Genomic DNA, 7,852 nt, shown 5'->3' with positions numbered 1-7,852 from the left:
GATCCGCCATGAATGGGTCAGATATTCCATTCCTAAGTATGAAAGGCCACCGACTTTATGTGGTTCACTTTCCACATTTTACAGATTCAGGCGAGTAGGCCCTGAATTCTGTCATCAAGCCTTTTCCTGCCTTCTGCCTCTGAAAGCTCCAGTCTGAGCCTGCATCTGTATCCATGAACTTTGTCCTACTCCCTGCGCGGCTAACGGTGCCTGATCCAGCATATTGCCTGCCAAAAAACTGTATTTCACCTTCAAGATTATCTACTCCGCTCCTCATCCGATGCATTCCTGTCTAGCAGTTTAGGTAAACATTCCTCCAGCTACCGTGCAAAGGGCCAGGCCTCGCTGTCCTCATGCCAGTAATTCATAGGCCCCGTTACCATGGAATATTCCTACCCCCCCGCATCTCATGTAGACATTTAGACGCTTGTACACGCACTAACAGTCAGTATAGAATAGATTCTATCCTAGAGACCTTTCCTTTTGGATAACACAGTTCTTTAAACATAGGATATTAGATATGATTTGGGATTAGGTTGACATAACCCCCAGACTTCTGTCTCCACATGTAGAGCTAAATGTCAAGTCCCCTTCACCCTCTAGTTGCACGTCAATCACACGTCATGCGGCTGCGCGCGCATCTCTGCCAAATATTTCTGCTGACATTGCAGGATTCTTTTATGGATCCACCCACTTGTGACATCATGTTTAATGACGTATTTTAGTTACACCCATGTATACGCCTTTATTAGTTACGTATGCACAGTTTATCTGTATTATCAGCTGTTACGCCTCTTGCATCTGTTTCACTGTAATGTATTTTCTATAAAACTGCTTATCTGTCAATAATGTATGCCCTTCCTTCCTGAACTTTCGTGGTGATGGAATAGAAAGCCTACAATTCGAATTGTATTCCTTTGTATAGGAATAAAGCCTTTTAAAACCTCTAATACCACGGATTCTGCCTCTTATATTTACTGAGTTATTCTTAATAGACTTTACCGCATAAAAAATAGTACCGGTAATTAAATATTTACCACAAAACTAAGAATGAAACTTGATGTAAGGTACCCTGGATAACAATTGTGGGAGCACCTGATGAAAGGGCTAGGATTCCACAGACTCCCACCCCCATGTACTCCGGCTTATGGGTAGAATATGGGCAAGAGTAGTCAGGCGCAACTCCGATGAGCCCCGTATGCCCCGGTCTTGGATATTTAGCTGCTGGTACCCTTCGCAAAATTGCACAGTCCATGGCTATCGACAAATGGCAAGAGGGGGGTTGCTTGATGTTGTCTGACTTATATCCTGAGGATAGATTTATCTCCATGCAAGAGGCTCTAGAATCTTTTAACCTGGGTACCGGCCAATTCCTTCAGTATGCAAAGATCACGGCAACGGCGAGGCAAATCTGGCCAACCTTCCTGGAGGCACCAGAGCGCACACATATGCTGGTCACACTGCTAGAGATGGCAGGGGGTCACAAATTAATAACCCATCTTTATCGGGCATTGCAAGCAGATAGGCAGCTGCAGCCACTCCCAGTAGAAGAGGCCTGGCAATGCCATGCTGATGACCCAATTTTTCAAAGGGATTGGCTAAAAATACATATAGGGGTTAAAAGAGTGTCGGTGAGTGCCCGCTTTAAATTGATCCAATATAATTACATCCACATGACCTACCTATCCCCTAAACGTCTACATGATATATGCCCCTCATGAGACCCAAAATGCCCTAGATGCCATTTGGAACAGGCTAACTTCTTGCACATGACCTGGTACTGCCCCGTAGTTCATCGATTTTGGGCAGACATTTTGGACCAGCTGTGAGAAACTACGGGGTGGAGGACCCTGCAGACAGTGAGGGTATGTCTGTTTGGGCCTTCTCCCCGGGAATCCTAAGTAAAGGCTCAGTAGGTGATACGCTATCTTAGGCCTCCTCATTGCAACAAGGAGAATTGCAATTTACTGGATAAGTCCCCTTGCACTGACTAGGGAAGCTTGGAAGAGGGATCTTATAGAATGGGCAGGAGCGGAGGAAATACATATGAGGCGGACAAGAAGAGACACAAAGGCACAAGAGACTCTAACAGCTTGGGTGGAGATGACTTGGTGCCTACTCACGTACATACATTCCCACAGGGGAGTTTCACCGGAAGGATCGGGGACAAATACTTTAGTACCGGGATACCAGCAGGAAATACCCCTACTGTGGGTGAGCTATGAATCCCAAGGGAGTTAGGACAAATACAATGACTCCAGGAAGGACATGAGCCGATATGTAAGCTTTCTAAAGGTTAACTATCACAGAAGCTCAGGAGCGAAGGGCGGGTGTTTTCTTGCTCGGGTTTATAATGTTCACTATAATGTTTGATTCCATCAACCTTGTTGGAACGTGTGGGGGACTTGCTAACAGGACTCGGACCGTATGTACTTTTAAAACGGAAACTCCTAATGTCTGATCTAGATAGACCTGCAAGCCGAATGTCTTCCTAATGCTATCAAACTGAAAATAAAGATTTAAAAAAAATAACACACAGGAAGAATGTGCCTGTTTTATAATGTGAAATAATTATATTCAAATGTATTATTAATTTAGTAAATAATTCATAGATGGATCACATGTAGGGAAAATGTGTGGTACTTAAACATATGCAAAATAATGTAGAAGAACTTTTTTTGTACCAGGCTAGCATTCTTAAATCATCAACCAACCTCATTAGTTAGGTCTAAAAACCTTTTCTTTCTACCCTTGCTCACAGCTCAAGGCTATTCTTTTAGAGCCCATCCATGACCTCAGACTCTGGGCCTCTATGTCAATTTCAGGCCAAGGCCTGCAGAGCACATGCAGGACTTAGTGTGTGCAGGAATGCACCATATCTACCAAGATATGGCACATTCCTGCTCTATATTCCTGCTCTCTCCTTGCGCTATTGCACTGTACACTGCCTAGCACCAACACGGACACCCTTGTGCGATGGTGCAAGGGTGCCTGCATTACAAGCATCATTGTTTTTGTGCATAAAGGAACACCTTCCTGCATAAAAACTAACCTTAGATGCATTTTCCTCTTTTGAAGTGTGCTGCAGAATGCAGCACACATAGAAAGAGAAAATCAAGGGGAGAAATAAAGATATTTCTCCTTGTTACACCTCTGTTGTTGAGGCGTAGCGTTTTGACGCATTCCTAGGTTAACTAGTTTTAGTAAATTTGGGAATGGCTCCACCCATGGAACGCCTTCCCAATGCAGAGTAACGCAAGGCAGCGCTCTGCGCTGCATTGCATTACTCCAGATTTACTAAGCCCTTGCGTTGCCTTGCGTCCCCTTGTGCAACGTAAGGTCTTGATAAACCTCTGTCCAGATTCACTTATTCACTTGTAGTTGGGTCACTCGAGGTAGGGGTACACATCTTTAACCAGGCAGGGTGACATTCCCGTCCAACAGTCATTTTTTGCATCGCCGCACCAACTATTCAAAACCATCCTTACTTACTGTACCCTCCCAATCACATTTTTAGGTCTCGCCTGACCAAGCGAATGCGCTGGTCTGGCGAGACTTATTGAGAGGGCTCCAAAAAGTGCTACCAGGCCAGCCTAGAGCTACAGTGCATGTGCGCGGGCGCGCGCGCCCCGCTTGACCGTGATTTATTTCACTTTCGCGGCCGCTTTGATGTTTGATCGCAATCGCGATCACTTTCACTTTCGCGGCCACTTGGCATAGCCAATAGGTCTTGCTTTTGGGACCTTATAAGTATTTAGTTATGCAACTGTTGCATGGCTAAACACTTATAAAGTCCCAAAGGCGAGACCTATTGGCTTTGCCAATGCTTGTTACTGATTGTTACCATGCACAGCACAGTGTTTTGGGAAGAAATGCGTGTTTGTATTCATTGAAATAAACTGTAAGAGGTACCAGTCTCCATGACCAGGTTTTTCTTCGAAGAGTCTCTATAGGAAAATAGCTTGACCTCTGCTTGAATGATAAGATACTAGGACAAAATGCCCATCACCAGGAAATCACAAGCTGACCATTGCATTATTTTAGAATAAAGTCCTATAGAAGAATCCACTATCGGAAATTTGAATACAATTATTCTAAACGATTGTCCAGGGATGACACTTTATCTTAGAAAAAGCTGTCAGGTGAGTCGTGGGCTATGTTATTCTCTTCTTATTCAGGGCTGTGCTGATAGCTTTATGTTTTTGTCTCTCCTAAAATTGCACTCTAAATGCACGCGTTTTCTTGTAAAGCCTGAACTCTGCTAAACAGACCACGGTTTACATAGTGATCTTTTCTACTCAACTTCCCAGAATGCTCGGGCCCAGCACAGGGATTCTGTGCACATCTGACATGTTTTAAGAAGGTTTAAAGATTCTAGCATCCCCTTCACTAGGCATCTAAATTACGCTAATGGCATTACTGACTTGAAAGGAAAGCTGTTCTGAAGCATTCTCTCAGACATCTGAAAGCATATTGCTCCAGTGTGCATGAAGCCCAGCTGGTAGCCGTCTGTGTTTGATTCCAGGGGATCAGTAATATCCAAAGCTGCTCCTGGGATACCTCAGTGAGATGAAAAACTCATGCATACTCCAATACATAATTTAAACAAAGATCAAAGCCAAGGGCTTGCAGTGCCAGGTAGTGCGCGGACCTTGAGACTGAAAGAGACTCATCTGGGTTGTTGTCTAACTTCAGGGTCTAGTAAGACGTCTTTGAGGTGCTTGACCAGTAATTTTGGCTGAATTGAAATTATCTATGGCGAATTATCGGAGAAAAGACAGTGTCATGTACCAGGGAAATGTTTTTTTTATTGTTTTATATGCTTTTAAAAAAGTTTACGGGGTACCGCGGCACTTCCTTGAAACCTTCTCCGAAGTACCGTGATACCTATGGAAAAAACAAAACAAATTATGTATGACAAATTACTTTCTACAGTACGCCACTCCACTTTATGACTCAATACTCTATGACACAACACTCTAGGGCACTCCTCTTTATGCCACTTCACTCCAACCCGCTCTACTATATTCTATGACACTCTTCGACACTCCACTCTACCACACACTTTTCCACTACATGGAACTCCACTCTACAACACTCTACTCTACTCTATGAAACACCACTACACTCTAAAACATGCCACTCCACTCTACAGCACTCCGCTTTACACCTCTGCACTCTAAGACACTCTACGACACAACATTTTATGAGTGGCTACACCACTTTAATCTACGAGATTCCACTCTACTTTTTGACACTCCAGTCCACTCTACGACACGCCGCTTCACTCTACAACATGGGTACTCACAAACTTTCTCTCGGGGGCCAAATTTACAGTGTGGTTTGTGGCCGAGTGCCGCACTGGTGTGGGCGGGGTCAGTGGGGGAGGGGGCGGGGCTAGATCCAAAAACAAACTGTGACCATGAATTTGAACACCGGCCACTGCAGCGGACGCATTCGTCCACTGAGTCACCAGAACCGGCATACACACATATCTCTCTCTCTCTCTCTCTCTCTCTCTCGCTCTCTCTCTCTCTCTCTTTCTCTCTCTCTCTCTGTCCCCTCCCTTTCTGTCTCCCTCCATCCCTCTCTCTCCCTCTGTCTCACTCCCTCTGTCTCACTCCCTCTGTCTCTCTCTCTCTCTCTCTCTCTCTCTGTCTCACTGTATGTCTCCCTCTCTCTCTCTGTCTCCCTCGCTCTCTGTCTCCCTTCGTCTCTCTCTCTGTCTCCCTCCCGTCCTCTCTCTCTCTCCCTCTCTCTCCCTCTCTCACTCCCTCTGTCTGTATCCCTCTCTCTCTCTCTCTCTCTGTCTCCCTGTCTGTCTCCCTCTCTCTCTCTCTCTGTCTCCCTCCCTCTCTCTCTCTGTCTTCCTCCCTCTCTCTCTCTGTCTCCCTCCCTCGCTCTCTGTCTCCCTCCCTCTCTCTCTGTCTCCCTCCCTCCCTCTCTCTTCTCTCTCTCCCTCTCTCCTCCCTCTGTCTGTCTCACCTCTCTCTCTCTCTGTCTCCCTGTCTGTTTCCCTCTCTCTCTCTCTCTCTCTCTGTCTCCCTCTGTCTGTCTCCCACCCTCTGTCTGTCTCCCTCTCTCTGTCGCCCTCTGTCGCCCTCTGTCTCCCTCTCTCTCTGTCTCCCTTTCTCTCTGTCTCCCTCGCTCTCTCTCTCTCTGTCTCCCTCGCTCTCTCTCTCTCTCTCTCTGTCTCCCTCTCTCTCTCTGTCTCCCCCTCTCCCTCTGTCTCCCTCCCTCTCTCTCCATCTCTCTGTCTCCCTTCCTCTGTCTCTCTCTCTCTCCCTCTCTCTGTCTCCCTCCCTCCCTCTCTCTCTCTCTCTCTCTCTCTCTCCCTCTGTCGCCCTCTGTCTCCCTCCCTCTGTCTCCCTCCCTCCATCTGTCTCCCTCCCTCTGTCTCCCTCCCTCCATCTGTCTCCCTCCGTCTGTCTCTCTCCCTCTGTCTCCTTCCTTCTGTCTTTCTCTCTGTCTCCTTCTGTCTACCTCTCTCTCTCTGTCTTGCTCCCGCCCTCTCCCTCTGTCTCCCTCACTCTCTCTGTCTCCCTCGCTCTGTCTCACTCCCTCTCTCTCCCTCTCTCTCCCTCTGTCTCCCTCCCTCTCTCTGTCTCCCTCCCTCCCTCTGTCTGTCTCTGTCTTTGTCTGTCTCTGCCTCTCTCTATCTGCCTTTGCCTTCATCTGTCTCTCCCTGTCTCTATTTGTCTCTGTCTCTATCTGTCTCTGTCTTTCCCTGTCTTTGTCTCTGTTTGTCTCTGCCTCTATCTGTCTCTGTCTGTCCCTGTCTCTATCTGTCTCTGTCTCTGCCTATATCTGTCTATGTCTGTCCCTGTCTCAATCTGTCTTTGTCTCTATCTGTCTCTTTCTGTCCCTGTCTCTGTCTGTCCCTGTCTCTATCTCTATCTATCTCTGTGTCTCTATCTGTCTCTGTGTCTCTATCTGTCTCTGTGTCTCTGTCTCTCTCTGTGTCTCTGTCTCTCTGCCTCTATCTGTCTCTCTGCCTCTATCTGTCTCTATCCAAACAGAAGCTTCCCAAAACTCCTTTTTAAAAGTCAGCTGTGAAAGCGCTTACAGCTGACTTGTAAAGGGCCTTTTGGGAAGCTTTCCGAAGGTGCCCTGACGTTAGAGAGGCCGGCAGTAAACACAGAAGATGGCCACAGGACAGGAGCATACGTAGTGAATAACTATTTAATATGTATTCACTACGTTTGCTCCTGCGGTCATCTTCTGTGTTTACTGCCGGCCGTGGAAATTGCAAGGCAAGGTCCAGGGCCGCCGATGAAGGCATGCCGGGCCGCTGGTGGCCCGCGGGCCGTACTATGAGTACCACGGCTCTACAACATGCCACTCCACTCTACGCCCCTCCAACTTGTGCCCCTTCACTCTAAGACCCTCTACAACAAGCCACCCCACTCTACACCACTGCACTCTACACCAGTCCACTCTATGCCACTAGAAGCTATGCCACTTCACTTCACACCTGTCCACTGTATGTATGTCATGACACTCTATGCCACAACACTCTATACCACAAGACTTTATGTCACCACACTCTACTCCACAACACTTTACGACATGACACTCTATGGCACTCCACTCTATGGCACTCCACTCTATGGCACTCCACTCCATGCCACTCTACTCTACACCACTCTATGACACTACACTCTATGACACTACACTCTACAACACTACACTCTAAGACACTCAACTTCACTCTATTCTATAACACTCCATTCTATGACATTCCAATCAACTACACTCCGCTCTACGATTTGAAACAAATTTTTATTATAAAAATAAAACATTGAAATTCAATGAAAAATACAAATGTTAAAGATTAGCTTTAGTTGGGAAA

The sequence above is a fragment of the Triturus cristatus genome, chromosome 2_1 (genome assembly GCF_964204655.1).
Source record: "Triturus cristatus chromosome 2_1, aTriCri1.1, whole genome shotgun sequence".
Classification (NCBI taxonomy): Eukaryota; Metazoa; Chordata; class Amphibia; order Caudata; family Salamandridae; genus Triturus; species Triturus cristatus.
Note: the sequence above shows the minus strand (reverse complement) of the source record.